The sequence below is a fragment of the Corvus moneduloides genome, chromosome 9, assembly GCF_009650955.1.
Source record: "Corvus moneduloides isolate bCorMon1 chromosome 9, bCorMon1.pri, whole genome shotgun sequence".
Taxonomy (NCBI): Eukaryota; Metazoa; Chordata; class Aves; order Passeriformes; family Corvidae; genus Corvus; species Corvus moneduloides.
Window position 1 is genome coordinate 15,395,885 of NC_045484.1, and position 15,973 is coordinate 15,411,857.

Below are 15,973 nucleotides of genomic sequence, written 5' to 3' on the forward strand. Positions count from 1 at the left end.
GAGGGCGGCGGCGGGCCCGGGAGGAGACGGAGCAGAGCCCTTCTCGTGCTTGGCGATGGCGGCTGGTGCCGCTGTCGCCGCCCGCTTCTAGCCTTCCCCAGTCAGCCAGGCACGGCGGGAGGCGGGCCCGGAGAGCCTCGCTGACGGCAGAAGCGCCAGGCCGGCGGACCGGATACCTGCGGCGGTAAGGTAAGGGACGGAGAGCGCGGGGGAGAGATTTCCGCCCAAAAGGCGTAGGGGGCGGGGAAAAAATAGAAAAAGAGAAGACACGACTCCGCCGGGACTCGAACCCGGAACCTTTGAATCCCTTCAACCCTCTAGAAGTCCAATGCGCTATCCATTGCGCCACGGAGCCACCTGTTGGAATCGTCGCACACCGCTTATAGAGCCTGCGCGCACCGTCACGCGTTAGCCCCGAACGTTCCGGCTTTTTTCTTCTCTTTTTCCGATTTTGTTTTTCTTAAACAGTGTGAACAGGCTTATTCGTACACGCCGCCACGTAAACGAGTCTCGCGGCAGCCCTTGCGTGCTGCCAGAGCGCTGCCCACGGCCCGGGTGGGGCCCACGGCTTCCTGTGCAGCGCTCGCCACACGGCTGCGTCCTCGTTTCTTACGGAAGACCGACTTCATCAGTGATCAGTATGAGATATGTGTTGTCATCCCACTCTGGCGTTTTCAGTATTGATCCTTATGCTTGAGGGAATACAATTATAATCCACAATTGCCTTGTATTGAGGAACTCTTCCTCCAAACGTCTGTAAATTCTGAGTAGCACTGCCCTTCCCCCGTGGATTCAGAAAGAGAAGATTTTTCCATAAAAGCTGTAATTATAGTCTGAAACAAGTCCGCGATACTATTTTTTGTAACCATGAGTAGGCACATTAGAAACCCCAAGAACCAAGAGTCTGAGGTTATTTTTTCTTTAACCTTCCCACCAGTATATCGCAAGCGGAGCCTGCGGCCTTCTCGGCGACGGGGCGCGGGGCTGCCGGCACCGCCTCCGAGGAGGGCTCCGGGCAACGATGCCTGAGCAGTAAAACTCTGTGAGAATCTCATGTTGCACTTTATCATAATTTAAAAGTGCACGTATCCGTAAGAGTGGAGAAATACATGTAAATAAGCACACCCTAAAATCTGAGGAACCAAGAAGCTAATCATACCGATGTAAAATAAACTGACTCGGATACACAATGCCCGAGGCATTGCATCCAGGGCTGAGATATCGCAAGTAATGAATAACCGAGGTGACTCAGGCACTCCGGCCGTGTGTCCTGTGATTCCCGGGAAGCCAGCTGGTGTGCCTGCGGCCGACAGTAAGCCAGAGCTCTTGAGATGGCTTATGACTGAATAGCTCCTGCACTGCTGCCCAGCAAAGGAGGTTGCTGGAAGGGTTCAGTAGTTACAGCGAGTACCAAATTGGAGGTACATCCCCCACACTAACCGACTGTAAACAAACCAAGAATCACTAAGCTACACCAAGTACAAGATTCAGACCAGGTCTGGTCGAATTTGCAAGCTCTGGGTCCTGCCACGATTGTTCTGTTATGGACAGAACTCCTCATAGTGCTCCGGGTAAAGGAATGCAAAGTCTGGGAAGTTTGACTCCTCAAAGCCCTGTACTGTATAAAAGAAACAGAAATCTTACTTTTAAGAACTGAGTTGATCTTCTGAATAATAAGCTTAAGTTTTTGTTTGTGCAATTCCAATAAACCACTACTAGGTAACTAAGAATCACTCTAAACATCTTGTAGTTTGTGGACACCTGGGCACGTTTATTGTGGGGTGCAGTGAGTGTTGGTGTGATCTGGTAGTGTGGCACCTTTGGACAGCACGGCACTAAGTGGCTGCAGATGGTGAAGAACCAGAGAAGCATCATTGGTTTTTGTCACAAGGCTGGTTCTGAGACTGTAAGAATGAAGAATGGTGATGCTCATATGATTGCTACTTCCTCTCATGTTTTCATTTTGGTTAGTTGGTTTATAAAGGTAGATAAGCCATCTGCTGGTTCCATTCCTGCAGGAAGACTGACTGGGGAAACGTTTGGAATTTTTCCAGAAATGTTTCAAAATATTCAAGTAATTTTGCTTTTTTTACTCTGTAAATGTAGTCCCGGTGCAAAGTCCACCTTTGCGTTTGGACAGCAGATGGAGCTACTGCATGAGAAACAGGGCAGCTCACGGGTCACGAACTTGCAAAATGTGGTCATAGGCAAAAACGACAGATCTGATTAACCTTTGCTGGCGCCTGGACCCGGATCAGTCCTTTGGACTTTCCCTCTTCTGGGACTGTCTAAAGTCCACTTCTGTTGCAAGCTAGCTTTCATTTTAGCTCCTCTTCAACTTTATGTTCTTTTTCAAGGAGCAGAAGTTACTTGGAATAGAGTTGTGCTGGTTTTAGTTACTGGCACTCAGAGAAATTTTGCTGAGCTCAACGAGGTGCCTTTTTACTAATTTTTAACAGGAGGAGAAACTGAGGTAGGAATATCTTGATACAAGACAGGAAGTGTATCAATGGCAGGCCAAAAATATAATCATCATATAGAAGTCTTCTATTGATTAAAAAAAATCTAGACGTTATTTATGAAATTGAAGTGATATTTGAGAGACTTTTTACAACATGGGTTTCAACATTAACTCCTGTTAATGTACTGTAGTGCTATGTACTGTATATCCATTGGTAATCCATTATCTTTTGGTAAGACTTGAGCTTAAAAATTTATTAAAATGGCAATTTCCATATTTGCAGGGCTGCCAGAGATGTTTGTTGGGAGTACCATCACCTTTCTTTAAGAACAAGTGTAATTAATGCACATGTTGAAAGCAAGAGGTCAAAGAAAGCTGTCATGCATTAATTACCTAAACAGGACCCTTACAAAATCTGTACATTTCAGGGGGGATTACTACAATGCTATTGCTCTAATGATTCACCTGGGTAGTGCAGCAAGAGAAAGCATTCTTCAGTCTGTCAGGAAAAAGTGCTGGGATGCACAAGGTTTGAGGATACTAGAAAGAACTCTTTCAGGGAGGGTTTCTTTTGGTAATTTACAATTTGATTAATTTTTTTCCATCTATTTGTTAACATGAAGATAAATGCTTCACATGGTAGATGCTTCTGCATCTCTGCCTTTTCCTCAGTGAAGGCTGTAATTGCCATGTGACTATCAGGGTATTGGAGAATTTGTTTGCCAGGCTGCCAGCAAGCAGGAAGCTGTTAAGAACCTCTTCCAATTCTCTTGTTTATGGTCGTTGTTGGACTAATGCATGTTCTGTCCTCTCGAGTTTGTTTGGGTAGACAGGAGAAATGCCCAAGGGCAGTGCCTTTGAGGAGTTGGGGAGACATGATCACTTATGCCAAATCATCTTTACAGGGGATTGTAATGTTAATTGTGTAGTTCTATTAACAGATCAGGTGCTACAAAGCCATTTACTTTGAGTGCCAAACCTAAGCAGTCATATAGCATCTCTCAGAGCACTGCAACAGGGCATTTGGAGAAGTCCCAGCTAGTGCCTCCTGCCAAAAGTGGAGAACATCCAACTTACAGAGAGATGGAAGTCTGTTTCAAGACAATTTCAACGTTTCCTGTTGTTAATTTGATCTGTTGGTTTGGTTTAGTTTTTTTTCAGAAATGCAAAAGATTTGTGTCAAACACCCTTCAAAAATATCCAAAGTGATGCCTTTCATTATATTTAGAAATTCTATTCTTAAAAAGCCGCCTGTTTTGTTTTTCTTAAAAATAATGATTTTTTAAATAATATTTTAAAAATTTTATGCTTTTTTCTCCCTGTGACTTTGCTTAGCAGAATTATTTGCTTGCTTGGTGGGCCTCCTCTGCTTGGAAGTTTGTTCATGTTCTAAAGCTTAACACAGTGAGAGTTAGCTAGGAATATCTTTTCAGTGGTGCATTATAGTTCTGCATTTCCCTCATTTTGTATGCCTCTGTATTTCAGAAGCATAATTTTTGTGCATTTCTGCTGCCAAAGGAGAGCCTGTCTATATTGTATGTCTTCTGAAAATGTGTTCCTAGGCTTTTTATTAGCATATCAGGTTTGGTAATAAGCTCACGTTTCTCATTTCTCAGTTTCTCATGCAGCTGTTTTCAGTGTCCTTTTGCCTACTTTCCTCAAGTTGTATTCTGTGCTAAGTATTCCTCTGTAATGCATTTCGAATTAATTTTCTTAACTACACCTACCCTTGATCTTTGACTTCCTTGTGTTAGGATTTCTGTTTATGCTGCAGTTCTCCATTTCCATTTTGAGTGGTTCCACTCTTTTTTTGTTGTTGTTGTTCTTTTTCTTTTCTATTTTTTTTCTTTCCTTTTTTCTAAAAAAATCCTATACATGTTTTCATTCACTTTATTTTTCTGTGAGCATTTGTTCTTATTCATGTTAGGGTATTTGTAAAAAAAGTTTCTTTGGTATTATGAAATTTTATCTAGTCTCTTTTTATGTTATTTATAATTTTCTGAGCAAAGTGATAAGAAATTTTTGTCTCAATTTTCAGATTTATGGGGAATACACATCGCTTTACCCTAAGTGCCAAAGCAGTCTTAAAGACTACATCCTTGAGTTAATAATTATCAAAGACAAAGTTGACAGTGCAAAATTTTGTTCTTGTCTTACATTTTGAAATCTAGTGTAACCGTTGGGGCTTTTATTTATTTAAATTAACACTAGGCCACTGAATATTTACAGTCCAGTTGTTCCTTTGCAGCTTTGCAGGTGACACTGTAACTCAGCTCCTCTTGTGGAGTTCAGGAGAAGAAGCGTATCTGTGGCCTAGTGATTTAATCCTGAACATCTGGATTTTTATTCCAGCTGTGAAACTACTGCGCTGGCTGACTGTGGGCAGTCTGATGCTTTTTCCTTTCTGTCAAATATGGACAGCAGTTGTGTTCTTATTCCATGTGGTGTTATGCAAGCCAGTCACCTGCAAGGTAACTTAAAAAATTTGAGATTAAACTTCCTCTGGAAACTCCTTATTATAATCTATTTTGCTTGTCACTTCACATTTCTCAAAAGTGAATGGCAAAAGGTAACAGAACCTACACAGATGACTCAGCTCCTTTTCACCAAGTTTCCCTTCTCCTGTGAAAAGGGTCACTAAACTCTCCTGGGTGACAGAGTTCTCCTGTTCCCTGCTTACTCAGTTGCTTCCTCAGCTCCCTTACTTAGTTCTTCATTTTGTGAGAATGAAACAGTCGTATTGTCCGAGTTATCTTGAGACACTGATTTGTGCTGCCTCTGCAGCAGAGCATGTTTTTCATTAGAAGCCCAACAGCAAGTATACAGATTTGGGCGCAGGACTTCCAAAATAATGGAGAGGAGTAGGAATGTTTTTCTAGCATACATACTAAGGTACAATACTTTGAGATTATTAATATATTAATTTTGCTCATCATCAAGTATGCAGGTTAAAAACCAGAATTTGAATGTACAATTAGAAGGTAATGAACCTGAAACAATTAAAGCCCGCTTACCTTCTCCTGCACTGTTTACATTTCTGTCCTCGTCCATGTGCTCTGGGAACGATGTGTGGTGTTTAAGCAGTGGTGCAGTGCAGTCATCTGGTTCAGTGCAGGAATGTTTTGTATGTGAAAACACTGGGTTAACTTCTCTTTTGAGTCATTCTGAATCTGAACAAAACCAAGCAGGGGAGTTTTTTCAAGGTTATATCAATGTTAGTAAGAATATTATTTGGCCTGGAGTGCTTCGCTTTCTGTAATGGACAGAGTTGGCATGATGCTCATGTTAACAGAGAAAACTGGTAATTTTTGCCAGCCTTTCTTTTGAAGATGCCCCTGGTTAATAAATCTGGGCCTTAAGTGTTGACAATACCTTTCTTTTAGAGGAAAAATAGCTTTTACTCTGTATTGAATGATATCTTTTCTGATTGGGATAGAAAGAGAAATGGCTGCAGACTCCTGTCTCTTTGATGAGGGATGTTAGTATCATGGGGTTCACTGCTCTTTTTAAATGTCCCACAGTGTGGCATTAGTACAATCTGGACTATTTTTCCTGGCAGCTAAAAGGTATTGTGGGGTCCCAGTGTCCTATCACTGCTTGGATCATCACTGGATACTAGATGTGTGCCTAAGGTTGGATGTGTGTAGTCAGTGCCATTCCTGGAAGGATCTTGCCAGGCATGTTCTAAAGGGATGAAAAGCTTTCATTCTTGATTAAATATTGCTCAGTTATGAATACACATAACGGACTCAGTATTCCATCTAATACTGACTGATGTAATCACGGAAACAGTTCTATTTTAAAATAGTGTCCTTTTGTCCCTCTTGTAATTAATAATATTGCACAGGCTGAGAATCTACCCCTGAATTACAAATACACTCTTCTCCTTCCCCCAACAAGTTTTTACTAAATCTGTTTCAAATGTATGTTGATTTTACTGTACTGGAAATTTTCAGCAGACTTACCCCTCTGTGGACTTTCAAACCAGTAAACGCGGATTGTATTTTAAAGGTTTAATTGTAAATTTGCTTTATCTACTTGGATATTCACTTAATGGAACTGGATCAGAATTTATTGATTTTTGTAGCTAAGGTCATTGTGCAATATGAGGTTATGGACCGGATGGCAGAATTCCCAAATTCTAACCCTGGATGTGTCTTGGCCCTGCAGCATGGCCAATGCAAGCCATTCACATTTTCTTGTAGGTAAAGTGAGGGTGATATCCAGCTCTTTGTTCTGGAGGATTTTAGCTCCATAATATTTCTATGGAATTGACAACTCTTTGACCAGTATCCATAGCCTTTTAATTGTTCAAGCACGTTTTTCACCCTTCTCACTCTTTTACTCGTATTCTTTTACTCCAGGTGTGAAGGAAGTATGACTGAGCACCAGACCCTGCACAGGCACAGTTGTGCAGAGAAGATGCTCAGCAGCTCTTGGTTCACACACACAGTGGACAGGGAAGGTCACCAAGCACCTGTACTTCAAAGGAGTTACCTGTGGATTCTCTGTCTCCTTTGAACAAAAAGATGTCACTAACAGGACATCACTGCTGTCTTAGGCCTCTTGTATCCCTACATGCTATCTGCCAAAAGGGAAATAAATCTTTTCCAATTTCACAAGTAACAGAAACATCAGAGTTACTTCTTGTGAAAATGAGCATTCTCTTACACACAGGTAGAAATCTGAAATTATTTTTATAGTAAGAGAAGACCTCGGGGCTTTTTTGTGATATAATTGCTACTAGCATGTAGATCAGAGATGCACAGGAGCTAAGGAGCTAACTGAGGGGAAAGAGCTGTGGCAGGAGGTCAGCAGGCTTTGTACTATCAGGAAAAGAGAAGAGATCAAGAGAAATCAGATGGAGAGCATTGTTACTTTTGGCAAAAGAAGAGAAGGCTCCTTCTCTGCCTGCAGAAGTGCAATCACATAACAAATGTGGTGCCCTGGGAAAAGATGAGGATGAGCAAGGACGATTGGGGGAGGCATCAGAGCCAGCTGAACCTCAGCCAAACATCAACAAGAAGAGTAAAAGACAGCTGATAGGCATTGGAGATTCCCATCTGTAGTGAATGGAAACATTTATCTGCTACCGTGGTGTGATGTTTTGGGATGTTTGCTGAGTGCCAGGATCCAGGATACTGCAGAGAGACTGTCAAGGCTTGTCGGGTCCTTAGACTTCTGCTCCTTGCTGAGCGTCTGAGTGGGCACCAAGGACATATCAGGATGGACAGTGAAGCTGTGGGACTGAGGGGTGAAGGTTACAAGGGCCCAGGTCCTTTCAGTGAGCAGAAGAGGTTTGGATCGGAAAGAAGACATCCTGAGGAAGGGTTATTGTAATCTAAAGAGAAGTGACAATGCAGGGTCAGTGAAGAGATGTCCTTAAGATAAGGGAGGATCTCACTCTTCCTGTGTGAAAGCAGCGGAGCTGGGGCCCTGTCCTAAATGCCAGTACGTAAATGCTTGCAGCATGGAAAAAAACCAGAAGGAATTTGATGTTTGTGCACAGTTGGAAACCTAAGCTGTCATTAGAAATAGCGTAACAATTACCTGAAATGTATACTTTAGTTATTACTTTCTAAGTAATTTCTAACCTTTTAAAATTCAATTTGATGATATCAACTGGTTTTATAAAACAAAATATATTGCAGAATTCCAGTTGTAGGTAGACTGACTCATGGTTAAGTGACTTGGTCAAATATGTCTGCCAGTCTCTAGCAGAGCCAGGTCAGCTCTGACTTCACTACCTGGAGTTTTACTCCAATCTTCTTGTTCTTATTTTCCATCTATAAAATTGTATAATTAATGTGATTATATAATGCAGTTAGACCATTATTTTCAGAACTGTAGATCTGCCAAATTTATTGTTAGTTGCAATAGATTATGCTCATTATTTCACCCAGATTTACCATCTTGTACTGGCCAAGTTAAAATCTGGTTAATTCGTATTAAGACTTAATTTACCATGTGTTGAAGATAACAGATGTATGTAAGGAAAGTGAAAACAGCAAAGTTCATACACCGAGTACATTAAAATTTACTCTTGGGAATCTTTATTGAAATAACTATGTAAATAAGCAGCTGCATCTTATACTGGTATACTCTAATATAGAATATTAGTTTGATCAGTGCTTCAAGACTGACAAATGTAGGAAAATATATGCTTTGTATCTGTAAATACAGTAAATTTGTTTTGGAAGTAATTTAGATATTGTGTAAGTGAACACCATGTTGCAATCTTGCACTTAGTTCAAAAACAGAACACCAAACTTGGATTCTGCACTTTTGTAATCTATCAGTACAACTTTTTCATTTTTTAACAGCCATAGTGGAAGCACATTGAACTAGCAAGTGATTTTTATAGCTAATCCTTGCATAGTCTTTGCTCCATATTCTTCCTTCCAATTTTTGTCTCATAAAACCAGTCATTGAAGTTAATGCAACTTATCACCCCGCAGAAGTTACAGTATGAAGAAACAAAAAGCTGCACATCAAAGGGTCTTCTGTGCAGACAGAGCAGACACAAAGGCTTCTTTGTGATGCATGTGCAGAGTTAGCTCTGCCCCTCTAAATCAGCAGTGAATTTTCTTCAATTCTAGCATTGAGGTAAAAGAATGTCCTTTGTTCTTGTAGGGCATTTACTTTTATTTCCAAACTGCTGGCAGGCAGTAAGGATTGACTTAACAACACAAAAAATTAGTTTCCTGTGTTCAGAATTGTGATATACTTTTATAGAGGTGTATCTTGGTTTATTCAAATTAGTAATAAATACCAGTCATTTCTGCAGCAAAGTGAAACAAGCAGCTTCCATAGTCAGTGATATCTGGAAATCATAAGGAATCACTGATAAGACCCCTTATTTTTTGCCACATCCTCCATGGAGATAATGTTGACGTTGTTGTTATTGCAATGTATGACTGTAGTTAATTTTATAAGTATTTGAGTTTGCAATCACTTGGGTTTGGAATCTAGGAAAACAGTATGAAAGAGCCAAAAAAAATGCCACCACAGCTCCCACCCAAAATTACAGAGATTAGGGTAGATATTTACACCCAGACAGAGGGTCAGGGACATTTCAATCAGGTTTCAATACAAGTGGCCTTTATTCCATAAACTTGCTACAAAATTATCACTTGCTTTTGTTAGTGCTGTGATGACAAGGTATTTCTTTGTGTGTCTAAAAAGGGGAATATGGCTTTTTAATTTACCTCCAAGGACTAGTCCTATTCACAGGTAGTTTGGAAGGGAGCACTTTTTGTATTTGGTATTAATTGCTATGTAATTGGTATTAGTTACATAGAGGCCTTGTGCTTTTTGGCTGAAAAATTTGCATCTTGTTTGTCAGCAAAGCAAGTATCTACTAGAGATTAGCTGTATGTTTTTTGTTACTTATAAGAATGAGAAAGAGTGAAATAGCATTTGGTGAAGTGTGAGAAATTGTGTCTCTAGGCAAGCTGGACAAGTAACCACACTGAGTTAAAGTGGAATAATGGAATCTGGTAGAGAAGTTACTTTAGAATCCTTAGAAAATCTGCGAGTGTAAGTGGAAAAAAGAAGGGGCAAAGGGGAAACATAAAGACCTGGACTATGGAGAATGAGAATAATGTTGATGGTGCTAATAAAACTTTGGTAAGGGGTTGGCTTTGGATAGAGGCTGTGTTTTCAGGGTCTTCACTCCTGCAGTGCAGAATGGGTTTAGAGTGAGTGTGCAGCTAATCCGTGGTAGAACATGATGAAATCAGTCCCCAAAATGTATTACTTTCCTTCTTAATAAAATGAGAAATTCAGATTGTTTTTCTATCTCTGTGCTGGCAAAGCTTGTGTGACACACATCCGTTGTGGGAATTTACACATGCAAGCCATATATAGTTTAATATACTTACATAAATGGCAGAATCATTCCTTTTCAGCTCATGGATTTTAACACTCCTGATGTGATACCTCTTTTCCTTTGGATTATATCTAAAAGCAATTTAGTGACCTGTTGATTGGCATCAGGAGATACTGGTTTGTTATGGTCCCAGTAAGGAAGACAGACTATAAAGTATTGCTTAAAAGACCATTTGTTGTGGCTAACAGTGTAAAAGAAAAGGATGGTGTAGGTAGTTTTATTTCCTTCCAGATGCTGAGTTGTGTAGTATTGAACAGGTCTCAAATTAGAGCTCAGCACACTGGGCAGATCCTGTCCAGGGAAAAGGCATCTGAGAGTTTGGTCTTTTGAGCTCTTACAGGATTTTCTTAAAACAATTCTATTTCTCATGTCTACTGTCAAACAGAAAGCCAATTCACTTCAGAACTGTTTGTTGCACTTTTAGATAAAGACAAGGACACACAGTCAATGTAATGAGTGACGTGGAGTGAGAGCTACCTGTGGACTCCTCTCCTCCAGCTGGCTGTGTCCTGCAGCCATGGGGAGTGTGCTGCACAGCCCGGACCTGACCGCCACGCTCTGCGTCAGCACAGCACTGGCCTGGGCCTCGTAGGGCCACCACTGATTCCTCAATGGGATAAAGGGATCTTCTGCCCCGCATCAGTACACCTGTGAGGAGAAATCCCTTGGATAAAGTGCAGCAAAGTGATGCAGTTATACATCCAGGTTTTGAGAACATCAATGTTTTCAGGGCAGATATACAGCCTGTGTGAGTGGGGAGTGATCCTGACTGGAACTTTTAAGTAACTTCCATTACAATATCATCATCATCAGTAATAAAGAAAAAATTAATAATAATAAATTATTATTATTATTATAAATGTGATGCCTGGAATAGATAAGTTTACCTCTCCCTGTTAGTCTATTGAACTCTGGACTGGTGGAGGGTGTTTTGAGCTTGTGCATAGTTTTACATGGACATAAATGAATTAATTTGGGGGCGGGGGGGGGGATGTTGGTTTTTCTTCTTTCTTCCAGTTTATATGTAAACTTTTTTAAAATAATTTTTTAGTAAGAAATATTTTTAAGAAGTAGCCTGCAAAACTCTCAGCTGAAAGTAGGAACTTCTTTATTTCCTAACGGCTCATTAGCAAATAGACGGCACATTTTTCACTTAGCAGAAAAGTAAAAATAATAATTAAAATTAAGGTGTGAAAAGGTTTATTCAACACAGCATTCAACTTCTTGATTTACAGGGAGAAGTATCCAACCTCACTGCTCAATTATCGTCACTGTGATTCATCAGCTGCTGTCTCCTGGGCAGGTCTGACTGCTGATTGGGCACGGGACTTCTCAAGGTGTGTCTTTTGTCAAGGTTTTGCATTTTAAGAGCACACAGTAGACCATGATAGTCTCCTGCTATGGTAAGAACTCTTGTATGTCTATTTATTAATCTGTACAGTCTTACAGTTAGAAATAGGGCTTGGTGGTTAGTAACAAATAATTACGTGTGTTAGCAGATGTTTCCAAACCAACTTTTTGTGGGTTTAAAATCTGGAAAGATTTTACTCTTGGATCTTAATTGTGGCAGCTATTTCTCAGTATGCTAGTAGTGATTTTTAAAATTCTGAGATAGATAACTCTTTTTAAAATATTATTTTAAAATAAATCTGAATATAAAATAGCAAGGGATATTGTCAAATCCAAAGAGAATTAGATTAAATTTTTTTTTTGTAATATTGTAATACTTTGAGAAGAGAAGTGTTTATAAGATTTTACGTGGTCTATATTTTTGATAACAATTGTATGTGTCAACTATTTGCAAATAATACAAGGAAACTTTCTTCTCATGTTGCATTATGTTCAAGGCAATTTTATTTTTTCAGAGATATGAATTTATCAATCTAAATTATTTGGAAGATAAAATTAATCTGATTTTAACATATCTTTTCAGTTGACTTTGAAAAAATAAGGGAGAATCCTGAGGAAAAATACAGAAATATATTAGATACATTTTTGTTTTGTAATTAATGGTTTATGTGAAATAAAAAGATGGAATCATTGCTGAGAGAGAGAGAAACGGATTAAAAAGGTTTGAAATGTGCTACATAGACAAGTTTGCATGTAAATGTCTGATCTAATACTGTAGGAGGATGGCAGAAAAGGCTGAGGAAAACAGCAGCTGTAATACCCAGTCGGTGTAATGTCTGCTTTCCTCCTTTACAGCAGCGCTGCTCAGAGCTCATTTCACATGACTATACTTGTTTCGGCTCGTGGAAAAATGTTGCAGTCATGGCACAAGCACCAACTTCTTTGTGAGGGATGATACAGTGAGCTATAGTAAAAGGAGGTTTTCATTTTAATGTTACAGTAGTTAAAATTAATTTTAGGATAATACATAACTGAAAACAAAGACCCTTTTAAGGATAAATGATTTAAAGAGATACTTAAGAAGTAACTCTTTCACCAAATTATCAAAACCACAAGGGTTTTCTAGACATTCTAGACAGAAGTTTCTTGCTGTTGAATTGCATGGATTGGGTTCTTGTGCTTCTGCATATTTCTTGGCTTTAAAAGACCAATTTTGTGCTTTAGAATAGAAAGATTCTTTGTTTATGTACATCAGGATTTTCTTCACAGTTAGTTATGTTACTAATGCTGGAGTGGATTTTTTCACAGAACTTTAACTCTGAGCACCAGTCAACACAAGAGGGTGCCGAAATGCTAGTGAAATAGTGTTATATGCAGAATATACTTTTTCTAAACATGGTTCTTTTGATCTCTCCTAGCCTTTTCTTGTTTGCATATTCACCTCTGTGATACTGTAATATCAAAATACCGTTCTTTCTAGGTGTTCTTATAATGACACCAACGCATTTTTCTCACCAGCAGCAGGCACCATCAAAGAGATTTTTCAGTATGCAAATAAACTTAGCTACAACAGCAATTTATACAATCTGTATCATGTCCTTGTCTTGCTTATGCTGGCTTTAGTTCTGTGTGCAGGGGTCAGAGACTGGTTTCTATTTCTATGTGCCACGCTATCAGCAAAGGAAGAAGATAGTAAGAACTTTGAAATGCATTAATCATTCATGGCAAAACCCTCATGGTGCAATTAATTTAACCATTCCCATATTTATGTGATGTTTTTGTCTGGGCTGAAGCTTTTAGGATCCGCATGTGTCCTACTCTTCAAGCTCATTTCCTCAAAGTCTTGCAGTCAGTGTGCTGCAACACAGGAGGAACCAAAGAGCAAGTACTATTGAGAGAGGCAGTTGCACTTCATGAGTGTAGAAATTTGATTTCAACAAATGAGATGTTGTGCCTTTGTTGTTTGGATGACAAAATTATAAGATACTCTTAATTACATAATTTTCAGTGGGTTTTGCTTTCAAAACATAAAGCATGCCATGCCTTTCAGTCCCTACTGCTGAATCACCACACTGTATTTCTAGAATTGGGTTTAGTTCATCAACCAGCTAAAGAAAGATACATGTATCTGGCTAAAGAATACTCTCAGACAGTATGTGTCAGATTGGAGTCCAGGAAAATCATTCAGCAGTTTACAATCATGGTAATGGTGGACCAGATTAGTGAATGTCTGCTGTGTGCATTCAGTCAAGTAGTCATAAAAGAGCAAATGCTTCTTTGTGTCTTCCTCTTTGGTCACACGCAGTAATAAACTGAGTTCCAACAGTTTAGACTGCTAAGCCTAAACTTCTTGAAAACAACCATTAATTTCATGTCCATAACGTTTTCTCTGTGTCCCAGCAGCTGATCACAATCGCCAGTGCCAATGTTTGAACACTCACAGATCTGATTTGTTGCATTGAAGTTACACATCTCAGTGCATTATTGGTTCCTGCAGTAAAGGGCACTTCCAAATTGTGCAAGGATTGCGTAATGCTTTGCAGTGGATTATATGATTTGAATTATAATTAGATGCCAGGCTAAGTACCCTTTTTGTCATATAAAAAGGTTTCTGAAATAAAGGAAAATAATCTAGTCACTGTTGGAGTCTTTTCTGTATATTCTTAATAAAAGGCCTGTCACTTTATTTGATGGAGTAGTGTCTTCAGATTAGTGCTGCTTTCTTAACTGTGTCTAATCTCATTTGATTCAAGCATCATGGAATAATAAAAAAATCAATGTAGCATAGGTTTGTTTTGAAGTCGGGGGGTTAGCTAATCAGTAAACGTCAGTTCATCATGTTTAATTAGCTAACAGGAATTTTCTGAAACCATTAAACAGGATCTTAACAAGCAAATTGGATGTAGGCTTATTAATTTATAGTGAAGTTCTGGTGTAGAAACTGAAAACTTTAAATCTGACTCTGTTTTCCTTTATACAGAAATTACAAAACGATTTGTCTATATAGTTTTAGTAGCTACTTCAATAATGTGAAGCATTTCTTTTAGTCCCCTTCCACCAACTTATGAAGTTGAAAAAATTAATATTTTTCTCCATCTTTGGATCATTTGCAAGAGCATAAACAACTCAGAAATTCCTTTACATATCAATATATCAAATACCAACACATGAACTGTGCAGTGTTAGAGCAGTGACCTTCAACCAAACTCTAAGTCAAGAATTTCTGTTTCCAAGGCTTCTCATTCTTGCTGATTATTTTCCTGGCACAATGTATGGATCTTTTGTGGTGTGTTGTTTGCTGGAGAATGAATGGAGGCCCTCTGGCTCATTTATCCTACTGTCTCACTTGGGATTTGAACTATGTTGCTGGAAAAGAATGTCTAGTGCTCTCACTTTCAACTCTAATCCCCCCATCATTAAGCTTGCTATAGCAGTTCCCTGTTGCATAACTATTTTCTCAGCTATAGAGCCTAGTGATGGTTTTGAAGAGTAGCTAAGATTTACAGGATATCATATGCTTGTGCTTTTGAAGCTCTCCAACATAAACATTTTATATCTTAGAATGAGAAAAAATACCTCTGAGTAATTTTATTTCACTTCCTCCATACACTTTCTTTTTTCAGTTTGGTTTGTTTCTTTTTGTATTGTCCTTGTCTCAAACAGTTGAAATTAGGGCTATATGATACCTTGTCATAACACTGACATAAAAGCTGTAATAGACTGAAAAGCACTGTGGATTGTTTTGGTTGAGTTTATTGGGGGGGTGGGCTGTTTTTTGTTTAGTTTTGTTTTTACAAAAAAAATACTCCCTTTGTATGCAGGCAGGTACCATTTAAGAGGAAAAATACTATTATTGAATATATGTCTTGATTTCCAAGTCAAGGAAATTATTACTTACTATAAGGTAATTTGGGATTTTTTTCATTACAATTCCCTAATATTACTGGTTTTTTCTTACCCTACATCACAACTACTCAGAATATGAACAATTTTTTTTTTTAATTGCATGCCTCTGCTGATAACTTTCCCTTAAGACTTGCCAAAATAAAGCTATTTTAAAAAATGCCTTGAGGACAGCATCACTTTACAGGAATTCAGTCAGAAGACAACATACCAACTGATGCAACTCAACTATGGAATTTTTTTTTATTAATGGGGAGAAAAATTATGTATTTAAAAAATAGAAACCTATTATCTAGGCAAGTCTTGATCTACTTCTAGAGCTATTAACATGTTTACAGACTCTTCCAGACTAGTGAAACTGCACTATT

At 38.9% G+C, this 15,973-nt stretch overlaps 1 protein-coding gene and 1 non-coding gene across 3 annotated transcripts in view; one reads left to right on the forward strand and one right to left on the reverse strand.

Moving 5' to 3' along the window:
- Positions 1-269: 269 nt before the first annotated feature.
- TRNAR-UCU lies at positions 270-355 on the reverse strand. The gene is given in 2 exon segments: positions 270-305; positions 319-355. It is a non-coding gene; the product is annotated as a tRNA-Arg (tRNA).
- Positions 356-11,514: 11,159 nt separating this feature from the next.
- The window catches only part of BCAR3 (BCAR3 adaptor protein, NSP family member), an 86,203-nt gene continuing 81,744 nt past the window's right edge, over positions 11,515-15,973 (forward strand). The window contains exon 1 of one of the 2 annotated variants that reach the window (XM_032117771.1): positions 11,515-11,755. The gene's annotated coding sequence lies outside the window, so the exon portion shown is untranslated. The remainder of the gene's footprint in view (positions 11,756-15,973) is intronic. The other variant, XM_032117773.1, reaches the window with a different exon arrangement.